General features: G+C 46.1%; 1 protein-coding gene across 3 annotated transcripts in view; it reads left to right on the forward strand.

The window, feature by feature from the left end:
• The first annotated feature begins 743 nt into the window (after positions 1–743).
• Positions 744–17,415, forward strand: part of LOC128705185 (2-aminomuconic semialdehyde dehydrogenase) — a 170,111-nt gene continuing 153,439 nt past the window's right edge. For all 3 annotated transcript variants that reach the window (XR_011391788.1, XR_011391789.1, XM_070083387.1), the window contains exon 1: positions 744–901. The gene's annotated coding sequence lies outside the window, so the exon portion shown is untranslated. The remainder of the gene's footprint in view (positions 902–17,415) is intronic.

Consider the following 17,415-nt stretch of genomic DNA (forward strand, 5'->3'; position numbering starts at 1 on the left):
CGTGCCGAATATGTAAAACTGGTCAATTAGCAAGAACTCATTTAAATTTAAGTCCTTTCTGAAATTTTCTCTTATACGTTTAAAGATGTATTTTTTTCATTAGTGTTACTGTAAAATTTTTTAATTTTGCTCCAAAAGAATCTTAGAAAACTTACCTAACCTTATTATAACAAGAACAATTTATTTTTGGCTAACCCAACTAAATATATTTTAGATTTGTTTACAATAATTTAATACTAAACAAACGCAGTGAAATATATTTTTTTCACTTGTCCTATATGGCAAGATGAGCGTTGCTATTTAAGCCAAGATCGCAAGTTCTGCCTATTCGGCACGACATAACCCAGGCCTCCATTCGTAAGGATTCGGTGGTAATAGTAATTACAAGCCGTGAGAGGCACAAAGCGTGACACAACTCAACTCCTTCCCTCCACACAGGACCGTAAGTTGCTAGTAGTGTCTGTTGAGTGAAAAGTTCTCGCATTATTTGTATTTTGTTCAGTTGATTATATGTAGTTTACTGCGCTGAAAAAAAAAGTTGTATACAAATTTAACAAGACGAAGTTGTTTCATATTAATTCATTATATTACAATCGTCATTAATTTTTCCAAATAGTACAAAATGCGAACTAATATTGAAAACACAAAACATTGATATTTTTCTTCTTCATCTTAGTATCTGTTCTTTCAAATGTAATTGCAGAGCCAAAAACCCAGTAATATATAAATTAATGTGTACCGATAAATCTGGCAATCAGCTCCTGGGACCCCGAGGGTCGAGGTAGACTGCTAGAGCATCAACAGTTGTGGTTGACAACATCTGTGAGGTGGCGTAATCTCTCTCACTCAACTAGCTACAGTAACCCCAGCATCTAAAGTTCTCATCTTACAACTGTAAAAGGTAAATTTTAACCCACTGTTCTCTGTATATTGATAAAACGTGGAAGAATCATTTTTGACTTAGTATGCAAATGCCTCTACGAATATGTGATGATTCTGGTTCAGGACTTTGAACTCGTGCATAACAACTGATAACCAGAGAGAATCCCGAGATTTTGTTTTTAGTGTTTTAATTAACTTTATGTGCTTGGTGTTTGTGGAAATATTTTAATGGTTGTCTGAGCATTTTAGTACTAAATGACAAGAATGTTTTAGCATCTGTTGCTAGGCTGGCGAGCTGGGGATTTTGTAGTGTGGAGGATACATACACCCACATTATACAGCTACCCTGATCTATATGGCTTATTAAAAACTTACCTAAATTGTTTACCAGATACACTCTATGGGCGTGTATAATAATAATAAGAATGAAAAATACCGTGACTGGAATACGCAAATAACCCACACAGACGACAAACTTGTGACAACGTTTCGGTCCGATTTGGACCATTAACTAGTCACAGACTAGTTACAAGTCCAACTCAGACCGAAATGTTGTCATAAGTTTCGTTCTCTTATGTGCGGGTTATTTGTGTAATAATAATAATAATTTCTTAGAAAAAGTTTCGGTCCTGGGACCTTGATCACTTCTCATATAGGTGAGTGCACACGTGCGCACACGCGCGCACACACACACACACACACACACACACACACACACACACACACACACACACACACACACACACACACACACACACACACACACACACATTCACACATTCACACATTCACACACATTCACACACATTCACACACATTCACACACATTCACACATTCACACACATTCACACCCATTCACACCCATTCACACCCATTCACACCCATTCACACACACACTCACACACACACCAACACACACACCAACACACACACCAACACACACACCCACACACACACTCACACACACACCAACACACACACCAACACACACACCAACACACACACCCACCCGAACAACCCCCCCAACCACACCCGGGTAGCTACATAATGAGACTTATCTAATTCTGGCACTACAAAATATAGTTCACCAGCCTAGCAACAGATTCCAGAACTTTGATCTGTGAGTGTTAGTTACCATTTTGTCCTAGATACATGTCGATTAGACACTAGGCCTGTTGTATATGCGTGTGTGTGTGTGTGTGTGTGTGTTTGTGTACTCACCTAATTGTACTCGATTGTTTGCAGGGGTCGAGACTCGGCTCCTGGCCCTGCCTCTTCACTGACCGCTACTGGGTCCTCCCTTTCCCTGCTCCATGAGCTTTGTCATACCTTGTCTTGAAACTATGTATGATTCCTGCCTCCACTACATCACTTGCCAGACTATTCCACTTCTTAACAACTCTGTAGCTGAATAAATACTTCCTAACATCCCTTTGACTCATCTGAGTCTTCAGCTTCCAATTGTGACCCCTTGTTTCTGTGTCCCCTCTCTGGAACATCCGGTCTCTGTCCACCTTATCTATTCCTCGTAGTATTTTGTATGTCGTTATCATGTCACCCCTGACCCTCCTGACCTCCAGTGTTGTCAGACCGATTTCGATTAACCTTTCTTCGAAGGACATTCCCCTTAGCTCTGGAACCAGCCTTGTTGCAAACCTTTGCACTTTCTCTAATTTCTTGGCGTACTTGACCAGGTGTGGGTTCCAAACTGGTGCCGCGTACTCCAGTATGGGCCTGACGTACACATGTATAGAGTCTTGAACGATTCCTTACTGAGGTATCGGAACGCTATTCTCAGGTTTGCCAGGCGCCCATATGCTGCAGCAGTTAACTGGTTAATATGTGCTTCTGGCGATGTGCTCGGTATTATACTCACCCCTAAATCTTTCTCCTTGAGTGAGGATTGCAGTCTTTGGCCTCCTAGCCTATACTCTGTCTGCGGTCTTCTTTGCCCTTCCCCGATCTTCATGAAATTGCATTTAGCGGGGTTAAATTCTGGGACCCAGTTGCTGGACCATGCGCCCAGCCTGTCCAGACCTCGTTGTAGACCTGTCTGATCCGCATCTGATTTAATTCTCATTAACTTCACATCATCTGCAAACAGGGACACTTCTGAGTCCATCCCTTCTGTCATGTCATTCACATATACCAAGAATAGCACTGATCCCAGGACTGATGCCTGTGGGACCCCGCTCGTCACATGCACCCACTGTGATACCTCATCATGTACCATGACTCACTGTTGTCTCCCTGTCAGGTATTCTCTGATCTATTGCAGTGCCCTTCCTGTTATACATGCCTGATCCTCTAGCTTCTGCACTAATCTCTTGCGAGGAACTGTCGAAGGCCTTCTTGCAGTCCAAGAAAATGCAATCAGCCCACTCCTCCCTCTCATGTCTTACTTCAGTTACCTTGTCAAAAAACTCCAGTAGGTTTGTGACAGGATTTGCCTTCCAGGAATCCATGCTGGTTGTTGTTTATAACCTTGTTCTGTTCCAGGTGTTCCACCACTCTCCTCTCTGATAATCTTCTCCATAACCTTGCATACTATACACGTCAGTGACACTGGTCTGTAGTTTAGTGCTTCGTTTCTGTCTCCTTTCTTAAAGATGGGGATTACACTTGCTGTCTTCCATACCCCAGGTAGTTGCCCAGTTTCAAGGGATGTGTTGAAGATTGTGGTTAGTGGCACACACAGTGTCTCTCCTCCCTCTAAGGACCCACGGAGAGATGTCCGATCCCACTGCCTTTGAGGTATCAAGGTCACTTAGGAGTTTCTTCACCTTCTCGGTTGTACATATTTCATCCAACACTTGTTGGTATATCCCTTGTTGGTGTACCCCCTCTGTTTTGTCTTCCCAGTGTCCATTCTGCCTCCACTGTAAATACTTCCTGAAATCTCATGTTGAGCTCCTCACACACTTCTCGGTAGTTTCTTGTGAGCACCCCACCTTCTTTCCTCAGCCTGATTACCTGGTCCTTAACTGTATTCTTCTTCCTGATGTGGCTGTAAAGCAGTTTCAGGTCAGACTTGACTTTTGATGTTATGTCGTTTTCGTACTGCTGCTGGTCCTCCCTCCTTATCTGTGCATACTCGTTTCTGGCTTGTTGACTAATCTCTTTATTATCCTGGGTACTTGGCCTTCTGTACTGTGTCGAAGGCCTTCCTGCAGTCCAGGAAAATGCAATGAACCCACCCCTTTCTCTCTCGTGTTTTCTGTTACCTTGTCATAAGACTCCAGAAGGTTTGTGACACAGGATTTGCCTTCCACGAATCCATGCTGGTTGTTGTTTATAATCTTGTTCTGTTCCAGGTGCTCCACCACTCTCCTCCTAATAATCTTCTCCATGACTTTGCATACTATACACGTCAGAGACACTGGTCTGTAGTTTTGTGCCTCATTTCTGTCTCCTTTCTTAAAAATGGGGACTACATTTGCCGTCTTCCATACCTCAGGTAGTTGCCCAGTTTCAAGGAATGTATTGAAGATTGTGGTTAGTGGTACACACAGTTTCTCTGCTCCTTCTCTAAGGACCCACGGGGAGATGTCTGGTCCCATTGCCTTTGAGGTATAAAGGTCACTTAGCAGCTTCTGCACCTCTGTTGTTTGTATGTCATCCAACACTTGTTGGTATATTTCCTGTTGATGTTCCCCTCTGTGCTGTCTTCCCAGAGCCCTTCCTGTCTCTATTGTAAATACTTCCTTAAATCTCCTGTTGAGCTCCTCATATACCTTGTGATCGTTTACTGAGAGTTCCCTGCCTTCTGTCCTCAGCCTGATCACTTGGTCTTTGACTGTTGTCTTCCTCCTGATGTGGCTATACAGCAGTGTCAGGTCAGACTTGATTTTCGATGCTATGTTATTTTCATACTGTCGCTGGGCCTCCCTACCTGTGCATACTTGTTCCTGGCTCTTCGACTAATCTCCTTATTTTCCTGTGTTCTTTGCCTTCTGTACTTTTCTATTCTCTAGTGCACTTAGTTTTTGCCTCCTTACACCGTCGGGTAAACCAGGGGCTTGTTCTGGTCTTCCCATTAGTTCTGTTGCCCTTGGGAACAAACCTTTCCTCTGCCTCCTTGCATTTTGCTGTCACGTATTCCATCATTTTGTTTACTGACTTTCCTACCAGTTCTTTGTCCCGCTGAACCTCCTGCAGGAAGTTCCTCAAACCTATGTAGTCTCCCCGTTTATAGTCTGGCTTTTCAACTCCTGTTACCCTCTCCACTTGTAACTCTACTATGTATTCAAAGCACAGAACCACGTGGTCACTAGCTCCTAGGGACCTCTCATATATGATGTCCTCAGTGTCTGAACTGCTCAGGGTAAACACAAGGTCCAGTCTTGCTGGTTCATCCTCTCCTCTCTCTCTGGTAGTGTCCTTAACATGTTGATACTTGAGATTTTCCAGTATCACATCCATCATCTTGGCTCTCCATGTTTGGGGACTCCCATGTGGCTCCAGGTTTTCCCAGTCGATCTCTCCGTGTTGAAATCGCCCATAACCAGTAACTTTGCTCTGCTTGAGTGGGCTCTTCTTGTGTTATGTGGGGGTTCGATAACGTGGATTGAGTAATAATGCTCACATTGGATGTTCTAGTACGTATATTGGAGGGAAAATATGGGGAGCACCATGCCTGGCCTACCGCCTCTCTAACGCCTCTACTTGAACTGGCTTGCTGAGTGCCTCGGAGGGTAGCGACATTCAAAACATGCTAGGTCAGCTGAACAGTGAATAACAAGTGTTTCACACAGACGGTTGGTAGTGAGTCATACTACTGGTAATTAGTTACTGGCAGCTGGTTACTAGGAATTGATACTACTGAGACTTGTCACTTCAGCCAATGTGTCCACCATTGCTCTGTTGCTCTCTTCATATTCCTCTCTTGGCCCCCTGCAGTTCTGTGGTGGATTATACATCACTGCAATGACTACCTTGTGCTCCCCAGACTGAGGTGTACCTACTATGTATTCCCTTTCTCCAATCTCGTCCATACCACCCATTTCCTCGAATTTCCATCCGATTTTTACAAGCAGTGCAACCCCTCCTCCCCCTCTGCTCCTATCTTTCCTCAGGATCTGATATCCTGGTGGGTTAGATTGCGTTTGTTATTGTCTCAGCGAGTTTCGTTTCTGTGACTGCTATGATGTCTGGGGACTTATCATTGATTCTTTCATGCTACCCCTCATACTTATTCATTAATCCGTCCGCATTCATATATCAAACCTTCAACTTCTGTTCTAAAACTGTGGTCCTGGAAGAATATTGGGGTTGGGAGAGCAAGAGTCCTGGCTGGGGCCTATGGGGGGTTGTGGTGGGGGTGGGGGCAGAGTGCCCATAGGGGGTTGCTGTAGGGGTGGGGTTCGTGTTGTGGGGGTGGGGACAGAGGGATCGGTGTGTGATTGTTGGTGTAGATTGTTCAGTTGCCTTGGGGTTGTCATGGTTGGAATCCTTCTGTGGGTGTTTCTGGGGGGGTTTGTTTGCCCTTCCACCTGTGGCTGGGTTGTTCTGCATTTCTTTTCATTTCCTCTCGTTCCTCCACCGGTCCACGAGGCCCGGTGGCCTGGTGGCTAAAGCTCCCGCTTCACACACGGAGGGCCCGGGTTCGATTCCAGTCCAAGACAATGCAGTCTACATACCCCCCCTCTCTCTCTCTTGTCTTACTGCTGTCACCTTGTCATAGAACTCCAGTAAGTTTGTGACACAGGACTTCCCGTCCCTGATGTGTGTGTGTGTGTGTGTGTACTCACCTAATTGTGGTTGCAGGGGTCGAGACTCAGCTCCTGGCCCTGCCTCTTCACTGATCGCTACTAGGTCCTCTCCCTCTCTGCTTCCTGAGCTTTGTCATACCTCTTCTTAAAACTATGTATGGTTCCTGCCTCCACTACTTCATTAGCTAGGCTATTCCACTTCCTGACGACTCTATGACTGAAGAAATACTTCCTAACGTCCCTGTGACTCGCCTGAGTCTTCAGCTTCCAGTTGTGACCCCTTGTCCCTGTGTCCCCTCTCTGGAACATCCTATCTCTGTCCACCTTGTCTATTCCCCACAGTATCTTGTATGTCATTATCATGTCTCCCCTGACCCTTCTGTCCTCCAGTGTCGTCAGTCCGATCTCCCTCAACCTTTCCTCGTACGACATTCCCCTGAGCTCTGGGACTAGCCTTGTTGCAAACCTTTGTACTTTCTCTAACTTCTTGACGTCCTTGACCAGGTGTGGGTTCCAGACTGGTGCTGCAAACTCCAGTGTGGGCCTAACATACACAGTGTACAGTGTCTTGAACGATTCCTTATTAAGGTATCGGAACGCTATTCTCAGGTTTGCCAGGCGCCCGTATGCTGCAGCAGTTATTTGGTTGATGTGTGCCTCCGGTGATGTGCTCGGTGTTATGGTCACCCCAAGGTCTTTCTCCCTGAGTGAGGTCTGTAGTCTTTGTCCACCTAGCCTATACTCTGTCTGCGGTCTTCTTTGCCCCTCCCCAATCTTCATGACTTTGCATTTGGCTGGATTGAATTCGAGAAGCCAGTTGCTGGACCACATGTCCAGCCTGTCCAGGTCTCTTTGCAGTCCTGCCTCATCCTCATCCGATTTAATTCTTCTCATCAACTTCACATCATCTGCGAATAGGGACACTTCAGAGTCTATTCCTCCCATCATGTCGTTCACATATATCAAAAATAGCACTGGTCCTAGAACTGACCCCTGTGGGACCCCGCTCGTCACAGGCGCCCACTGTGATACCTCGTGTACTCACCTATTTGTACTCACCTATTTGTGGTTGCAGGGGTCGAGTCATAGCTCCTGGCCCCGCCTCTTCACTGATTGCTACTAGGTCCTCTCTCTCCCTGCTCCATGAGCTTTATCATACCTCGCCTTAAAACTATGTATGGTTCCCGCCTCCACTACTTCACTTTCTAGGCTATTCCACGGCTTGACTACTCTATGACTGAAGAAATACTTCCTAACATCCCTTTGATTCATCTGAGTCTTCAACTTCCAATTGTGACCTCTTGTGTCTGTGTCCCATCTCTGGAACATCCCGTCTTTGTCCACCTCGTCTATTCCGCACAGTATTTTATATGTCGTTATCATGTCTCCCCTGACCCTCCTGGCCTCCAGTGTCGTCAGGCCGATTTCCCTCAACCTTTCTTCGTAGGACAATCCCCGTAGCTCTGGGACTAGTCTTGTTGCAAACCTTTGCACTTTCTCTAATTTCTTGACGTGCTTGACTAGGTGTGGATTCCAAACTGGTGCTGCATACTCCAGTATGGGCCTGACGTAAATGGTATACAGAGTCTTGAACGACTCCTTACTGAGGTATCGGAACGCTATCCGTAGGTTTGCCAGGCGCCTGTATGCTGCAGCAGTTATCTGATTGATGTGCGCCTCAGGAGATATGCTCGGTGTTATACTCACCCCCAGATCTTTTTCCTTGAGTGAGGTTTGCAGACTTTGGCCATCTAAACTATATTGTGTCTGCGGTCTTCTTTGCCCTTCCCCAATCTTCATGACTTTGCATTTGGCGGGGTTAAACTCAAGGAGCCAGTTGCTGGACCAGGCTTGTAGCCTGTCCAGGTCTCTTTGTAGTCCTGCCTGATCCTCATCCGATTTGATTCTTCTCATTAACTTCACATCGTCTGCAAACAAGGACACTTCTGAGTCTATCCCTTCCGTTATGTCATTCACATATACCAAGAACAGCACAGGTCCTAGGACTGACCCCTGTGGAACCCCGCTTGTCACAGGCGCCCACTTTGACACCTCGTCACGTACCATGACTCGTTGTTGCCTCCCTGTAAGGTATTCTCTTATCCATTGCAGTGCCTTTCCTGTTATGTGTGCCTGATCCTCTAGCTTTTGCAGTAACCTCTTGTGAGGAACTGTGTCGAAGGCCTTCTTGCAGTCCAAAAAAATGCAGTCGATCCACCCCTCTCTCTCTTGTCTTACTTCTGTCACCTTGTCATAAAACTCTAATAGGTTTGTGACACAGGATTTTCCCTCCCTGAAACCATGCTGGTTGTCAATTATACACTTGTTTCTTTCCAGGTGCTCCACCACTCTCCTCCTGATGATCTTCTCCATGACCTTGCATACTATACACGTTAGTGATACAGGTCTGTAGTTTAGTGCCTCATGTCTGTCTCCCTTTTTAAAAATTGGGACTACATTTGCCATCTTCCATACCTCGGGGAGTTGCCCAGTTTCAAATGATGTGTTGAAGATCTTTGTTAATGGTACACACAATGTCTCTGCTCCCTCTTTAAGGACCCACGGAGAGATGTTGTCTGGTCCCACCGCCTTTGAGGTGTCAAGTTCGCATAGCAGCTTCTTCACCTCCTCCTTGGTTATATGTACCTCATCCAGCACTTGCTGGTGCACCCCCCTGCTCTGATTTCCTGGAGTCCTACTGGTTTCCACTGTAAATACTTCTTTAAATCTTGTGTTGAGCTCCTGACATACCTCCCGGTCGTTTCTTGTGAATTCCCCATCACCCTTCCTCAGTCTGATTACCTGGTCCTTGACTGTTGTTTTCCTCCTGATGTGGCTGTACAACAGCTTCGGGTCAGTCTTGACTTTCGATGCTATGTCATTTTCGTATTGCCGCTGAGCCTCCCTTCTTATCTGTGCATATTCGTTTCTGGCTCTTCAGCTAATCTCTTTATTTTCCTGAGTTCTCTGTCTTCTGTACCTTTTCCATTCTCTAGTACACCTAGTTTTTGCCTCCCTACACCTTTGGGTGAACCAAGGACTCGTTCTGTTCTTCCCATTATTTCTGTTTCCCTTGGGAACAAACCTCTCCTCTGCCTCCTTGCATTTTGTTGCCACATAGTCCATCATTTCTTGTACTGGTTTTCCTGTCAGTTCCCTCTCCCACTGAATGTCTTGAAAGAAGTTCCTCAAGCCTGAGTAGTTCCCCCTTTTGTAGTTTGGTTTTTCCCACCCTATTCCTGCTGCTCTCTCCACTTGGAGCTCAACTATGTAGTCGAAGCACAGAACCACATGATCACTAGCTCCCAGGGGCCTTTCATACATGATATCCTCGATGTCAGAACTACTCAAGGTGAATACAAGGTCCAGTCTTGCTGGTTCATCCTCTCCTCTCTCTCTGGTAGTGTCTCTAACATGTTGATGCATGAGGTTTTCCAGTACCACATCCATCATCTTGGCTCTCCATGTTTCGGGACCCCCATGGGGCTCCAGGTTTTCCCAGTCAATCTCCTTGTGATTGAAATCACCCATAACTAGTAACTTTGCTCCCCCCATGTGTGCTCTCCTGGCCACCTCGGCTAGTGTGTCGACCATTGCTCTGTTGCTCTCATCGTATTCTTCTCTTGGCCTCCTGCAGTTCTGTGGTGGGTTGTACATTACTGCAATTATCACCTTATGTCCCTCAGACTGGATTGTTCCTACTAAGTAGTCCCTTTCGCCCGTGCCATCCATTCCTTCCATTTTCTCAAACCCCCACTGGTTTTTAATGAGCAGTGCAACTCCTCCTCCCCCTCTCCTCCCTCTGTATTTCCTGAGGATTTGATATCCGGTTGGAAAGATTGAATCTGTTATTATTCTGGTGAGTTTTGTTTCTGTGAGTGCTATTATGTCTGGGGATGTCTCCTTGATTCTTTCGTGCCACTCCTCATACTTATTTGTTATTCCATCTGCATTTGTATACCACACCTTCAACTTCTTTTCTAAGATTGTGGTCTGGGAGGTGTATTGGGGTTGGGGAAGTGGGAGACCTGATAAGGAACTATGGGTGGTTGCTGTGGGGGTGGAGTTTGTAATGCAGTGGGTGGGGGCATTGGATGTGGCATGGGTGTTTTGGTTTAGAGTGTTTGGTTGCACTGGGGTTGACCTGGTTGGGAGGCTTCTATAGGAAGTTGTGAGGGAGGCTGTATTTGATCTTCCTGTGTCTGGGATCTCCTGTCTGTCTTCTCCATCCCCTCTCTTTCCTCCTTTCGCCTTTGTACCATCTCTCTCTGTTTCTGCCTTTCTGCTTGTGTTCTGTCGCGGTCGAGATACACCTTCCTGTATGCCGGCATGTCCCTTAATCGTGCTTTCTCCTGCAGGATCCTGTTCCGAGTCGATTCTGCCTTGAAGGTCACTTTCACTGGCTGGGTTCTTTTTTTTACATACCCCCCTATTCTCCGAAAATTTTCCAGCTGGGTCATGTCGTCTTCTCCTATTGCTTTCATGATGCTTTCAATTGCTTTTTTTTCCCTTGTTTTCTGGCTTCATATGTTTCCCCTTCAACTTCCTGGAGCCCATACACAAAGACTGACCTCACCCTTTCATTCTCCCACTGCATATCCCTGTGTATCCTCTCATTCAATTTGATTTCCTCCATTGCAGCTTTCCTTTCTTCAGTTTCACTAGCTAATGTACTTGGGCTCAGTGGCCTGTCATTTTCCCTTCTCGGCTTTCCCTGGGCTCTGCTGTGGTCTGTTAGGGCCTCCACATATAGCTTAGCTCTTTCATTTACTACATTCTCCACTGATTGAGCTTCTACATGCTGTTTTGCTCCTTCTTTCCCTACAGTCCCCTTATTTGTGACTGAGGTAGCAGTCTCTGTTGTCAATCCCAAAATGTTCTTTAGTTCTTTAGGCTGTTTCAGATTTTTCAGTTCCTCTTCTAAACTCTGTATCCTGGCCTCTGCTGCTTTGACTTGCACCTCCCACTTCCTGCTTTCCATGTCTATCCTCTCTTCCATTCTCATGCTAAGTTCTTCTAGTTTCTTTTCCCATTCATGTTCCCTTTTTGTGAGCTCTGCTGCCCAATCTTCCTTTGCAGTTTCCTCCTCCTGTCCCTTGGTTTTTCTTGTTGCTCTCTGGCAACCCATTTTTGTTTTATCCTGATTGCCTCAGAGTGGGAAACCTATGTAATTCTGTATGTTAGGTTAGTATTGTGTATGTCAGAGTGTGGGCGTGGGGGAGGTAGAGGAGGAACTGTGGCTATGTGGGAGAGTAGTGGGAAGGGGGAGTGGGAAGGAGAGTGCAGCAAGTGGGTGAGTGGGAGAGGGAGAGGGGGAAGGAGGGAGAGGTGGGAAGGGGGAGGGTGAAAGAGGGAGGGGAGGGATCAGGTGAAGGAGTGAGATGTCAGAGGGGGAGGGGGGGAGTGTATGTGTGTGTGTGGGGGTGGGTGTGTGTGTGTGTGTGTGTGTGTGTGTGTGTGTGTGTGTGTGTGTGTGTGTGTGTGTGGGTGTGTGCGTGTGTGTGTGTGTGTGTGTGTTTTCACCTAGTTAGTTACCATTTTGTCCTAGTGCAGGTGTGTGTGTGTATGTGTGTGTGTTCATGTGTATGGGGGAGGAATGAGGGGGAGATACTGCTAATACATACCAGCAATTCTGGGTTATAAAAAGTGGAGATTACTACTAGGGTCTAAAGCTTCTATGAGCGTCTGCCCTTGTGTGTGTGTGTGTGTGTGTGTGTGTGTGTGTGTGTGTGTGTGTGTGTGTGTGTGTGCTCACCTATTTGTACTCACCTATTTGTGGTTGCAGGGGTCGAGTCTTAGCTCCTGGCCCCGCCTCTTCACCGGTTGCTACTGGGCCCTCTCTCTCCCTGCTCCATGAGCTTTATCAAACCTCGTCTTAAAACTGTGTATGGTTCCTGCCTCCACTACATCATTTTCTAGGCTATTCCACTGCCTTACAACTCTATGACTGAAGAAATACTTCCTAATATCTCTCTGACTCATTTGTGTCTTCAACTTCCAATTGTGGCCTCTTGTTTCTGTGTCCCCTCCCTGGAACATCCTGTCTTTGTCCACCTTGTCTATTCCACGCAGTATTTTATATGTCGTTATCATGTCTCCCCTGACCCTCCTGTCCTCCAGTGTCGTCAGGCCGATTTCCCTTAATCTTTCTTCATAGGACATTTCCCTTAGCTCTGGAACTAACCTTGTCGCAAACCTTTGTACTTTCTCTAGTTTCTTGACGTGCTTTATCAAGTGCGGGTTCCAAACAGGTGCTGCATACTCCAGTATGGGCCTGACATACACGGTGTACAGTGTCTTGAACGATTCCTTACTAAGGTATCGGAATGCTGTTCTCAGGTTTGCCAGGCGCCCATATGCTGCAGCAGTTATCTGATTGATGTGTGCTTCCGGAGACATGCTCGGTGTTATACTCACCCCAAGATCTTTCTCCTTGAGTGAGGTTTGCAGTCTTTGGCCACCTAGCCTATACTCTGTCTGTGGTCTTCTGTGCCCTTCCCCTATCTTCATGACTTTGCATTTGGCAGGATTAAATTCGACAAGCCATTTGCTGGACCAGGTGTCCAGTCTGTCCAGGTCTCTTTGAAGTCCTGCCTGGTCCTCATCAGATTTAATTCTCCTCATTAACTTCACATCATCTGCAAACAGGGACACTTCTGAGTCTAACCCTTCCATCATGTCGTTCACATATACCAAAAATAGCACTGGTCCTAGGACCGACCCCTGTGGGACCCCGCTCGTCACAGGTGCCCACTGTGATTCATCATTACGTACCATGACTCGTTGTTGCCTCCCTGTCAGGTATTCTCTGATCCATTGCAGTGCCCTTCCTGTTATATGCGCCTGATGCTCTAGCTTCTGCACTAATCTCTTGTGAGGAACTGTGTCAAAGGCCTTCTTGCAGTCCAAGAAGATGCAATCAACCCACCCCTCTCTCTCGTGTCTTACTTCTGTTATTTTATCATAAAACTCCAGAAGGTTTGTGACACAGGATTTGCCTTCCATGAATCCATGCTGGTTGGCATTTATACTCTTGTTCCGTTCCAGGTGCTCCACCACTCTCCTCCTGATAATCTTCTCCATAATTTTGCATGCTATACACGTCAATGACACAGGTCTATAGTTTAGTGCCTCTTTTCTGTCTCCTTTTTTAAAAATGGGAACTACATTTGCCGTCTTCCATACCTCGGGTAGTTGCCCAGTTTCCAGGGATGTGTTGAAGATTGTGGTAAGTGGCACGCACAATATATCTGCTCCCTCTCTAAGGACCCATGGGGAGATGTTGTCTGGTCCCATTGCCTTTGAGGTATCAATGTCCCTTAGCAGTTTCTTCACCTCCTCCTCATCTGTATGTATGTCGTCCAACACTTGTTGGTGTATTCCTTGCTGGTGTCCCCGTCTGGTCTGTCCCCCCAGAGTCCTTCCTGTCTCTACTGTAAATACTTCCTTAAATCTCTTGTTTAGCTCCTCACATACCTCTTGATCGTTTCTTGTGAGTTCTCCACCTTCTTTCCTCAGCCTTATCACCTGGTCCTTGACTGTTGTCTTCCTCCTAATGTGGCTATACAACAGTTTCGGGTCAGATTTGACTTTCGATGCTATGTCGTTTTCATACTGTCGCTGGGCCTCCCTCCTTATCTGTGCATACTCGTTTCTGGCTCTTCTACTAATCTCCTTGTTTTCCTGGGTCCTATGCCTCCTGTACCTTTTCCATTCTCTGTTGCACTTAGTTTTTGCCTCCCTACACCTTCGGGTAAACCAAGGACTCGTTTTGGTCTTCCTATTATTTCCGTTTCCCTTGGGAACAAAACTTTCCTCTGCCTCCTTGCACTTTGTTGCCACATATTCCATCATCTCGTTTACTGATTTTCCTACCATTTCTCTGTCCCACTGAACCTCCTGCAGGAAGTTTCTCATACCTGTGTAGTCCCCCCTTTTATAGTTTGGCCTGTCCCCTTCAGTTCCTGTTACCTTCTCCACTTGTAACTCTACTATATAGTCAAAACTCAGAACCACATGATCGCTAGCTCCAAGGGGCCTCTCATAAGTGATGTCCTCAATGTCTGAACTGCTCAGGGTGATGTAGACAGCCTGTACTGTCTGCACAGACAGCCCATGCTGTCTGCCAGCTTAGTTCATATTTCGCGCCATGCTGGTGCTGCCACCTATAGGCCTTGCCACTTCAGTATGCCCAGACTTGCCTCGCTCTCACTCTCACAGCGGCCTGGCATCAACACACAAGTACTCCCAGCTCTCTCTCGTGGGCATGGCCCTGCCCGGGCCGTGGGCACAAACACACAAGCCTGTGTAACCCAGCACTAGTTATCAATAAAGTAAGAAGCCTCCGAAGACGTATATCATTCACACTCGCTACCAGTTACCAAATAAACAAGCCGTTATAGTGAACACAAGATCCAGTCTTGCTGGCTCATCCTCCCCTCTCTCTCTGGTTGTGTCCCTGACATGTTGATGCATGAGGTTTTCAAGTACCACATCCATCATCTTGGCTCTCCATGTTTCGGGACCCCCATGTGGCTCCAGGTTTTCCCAGTCGATCTCCCTGTGGTTGAAATCGCCCATTACCAGTAACTTTGCTCTGCTCGAGTGAGCTCTTCTTGCCACCTCAGCCAGTGTGTCCACCATCACCCTGTTGTTTTCTTCGTACTCCTCTCTTGGCCTCCTGCAGTTCTGTGGTGGGTTATACATCACTCCAATGACTACTTTATGTTCTCCGGACTGAATTGTACCTACAATGTAGTCTCTTTCTCCAATCATGTCCATGCCTTCCATTTCCTCAAATCTCCATCGGTGTTTTATGAGCAGTGCAACCCCTCCTCCCCCTCTACTCCTTCTATCTTTCCTCAGGATCTGATATCCTGTTGGGAAGATTGTGTCTGTTATTGTTTCAGCGAGTTTTGTTTCTGTGACTTCTATGATGTCTGGGGATTTTTCACTGATTCTTTCATTCCACTCCTCATGTTTATTCATTATTCCATCCGCGTTTGTGTACCAAACCTTTAGCTTCTTTTCTATCATTGTGGTCATGCAAGAATATTGGGGTTGGGGGAGCGAGAGCCTTGGTGGGGGCCTATATGGGGCTGTGGTGTAGGTGGGGTTTGTGTTGATGGGGGTGGGGTCAGAATGCCCATAAGGGACAGCTGTTGGGGTGAGGTTTGTGATATGGGGATTGGTGGCAGAGGGAACAGTGAGTGGGTTGTAGTATAGGTTGCTCAGTTGCGTTGGGAATATCGCGGGTGGAGTCTTTTGGTGGGAGATTCTGTGGGGTGTGTTTGCCCTTCCTCCTGTGTCTGGGTCCTGCTCATTTTCATTGCTTCTCATTCCTCCTTGCTTCTCTGTACCCTCTCTTTCAGTGTAGTCCTTTCTTCTTGTGTTCTGTCGCGGTCGAGGTATACTCTCTGGTGTGTGTGTGTGTGTGTGTGTGTGTGTGTGTGTGTGAGAGATGGATGGTTAGGGGGTAGGTGGTGTGGATCCGTTATACCTCTCTGTCGTGTAGGCTCAAATTTGGTCCTAGTTGTCTTCCCTAGTAATGCTACTCTCCACATATTGCCCTTTCTGGATTTAAGTATCAATTATTGCTGGCTATTATCCTATTCCTTGCTCACATTGAGAGAGGACTTCCTAGCTTCCTAAGTGTACTCGCCTATTTGTGGTTGCAGGGGTCGAGTCACAGCTCCTGGCCCCGCCTCTTCGCTGATTGCTACTAGGTCCTCTCTCTCCCTGCCCCATGAGCTCTATCATACCTCGCCTTAAAACTATGTATGGTTCCCGCCTCCACTACGTCACTTTCTAGGCTATTCCACGGCCTGACTACTCTATGACTGAAGAAATACTTCCTAACATCCCTTTGATTCATCTGAGTCTTCAACTTCCAATTGTGACCTCTTGTGTTTGTGTCCCTTCTCTGGAACATCCCGTCTTTGTCCACCTTGTTTATTCCGCACAGTATTTTATATGTCGTTATCATGTCTCCCCTGTGTGTGTGTGTGTGTGTGTGTGTGTGTGTGTGTGTGTGTGTTTTCTCTAGTTTTCACTCTCTTCCCCTCGCTCTTCGCACGTAAAACATTTTCTTATCCTCTTAGTCAATCCCATTGAGACAGAAAACACAGAATTGAATGCCTCAACCCCTTCCCCCCGTAGAGCAATGTTCGTAAAGTTGATCTCACCAGTAATACACTCACCGGTCTGCGATGATCGAGCGATTCATAAAAATAAATGTTTTCTTCTGGATATGAGATAGGAATTACCATCTCTTAGGATAGCCTAAGTCAGGGGTGGAAGGCCACATTGAAGTTAGCTGTAATCTAATAAGGCAGCATTCAAGAAATTTTGATTACATATACTGCAGAATGTTGTTTTTTTTGTAAAAAGTTAATTATTATATAACTTCAAGAAAAATATATATTTTTTTTTTAAATTATAAAGTTAACTAACCCTGACTTAGTGACTGCGTTTTGTGGGGAAGCATTTGGGTATTTGGTTGAAACATGGAGGTCCACAGTTTCAGCTGATTCTCCAGGTGCGTATCCGTCATTTGGGACCATAATAGCGTCTTGATTTGGGTTAGGTAAGAGAATGTGGATTTGCAACAATAAGTGGTTGAGAAACAAGAAAGCTTTTGTTGTGCATGTTGCAGTAGATGTGGGTATTCTATTGCATTTTTCCATATTTCAATGGGATCTTTCTTAGCATCAAACAGGGACTTTAAAATGTTATCTGCCGAGAGCTCAATCAGTTCCATCTATAGTTCTTTAGAGGCCTCGGAGACATCAACCAGGTGAGGTTGAAGTGTTAATTTCAGCG

Source organism: Cherax quadricarinatus, chromosome 9 (assembly GCF_038502225.1).
Source record: "Cherax quadricarinatus isolate ZL_2023a chromosome 9, ASM3850222v1, whole genome shotgun sequence".
In the NCBI taxonomy this organism is placed as follows: domain Eukaryota; kingdom Metazoa; phylum Arthropoda; class Malacostraca; order Decapoda; family Parastacidae; genus Cherax; species Cherax quadricarinatus.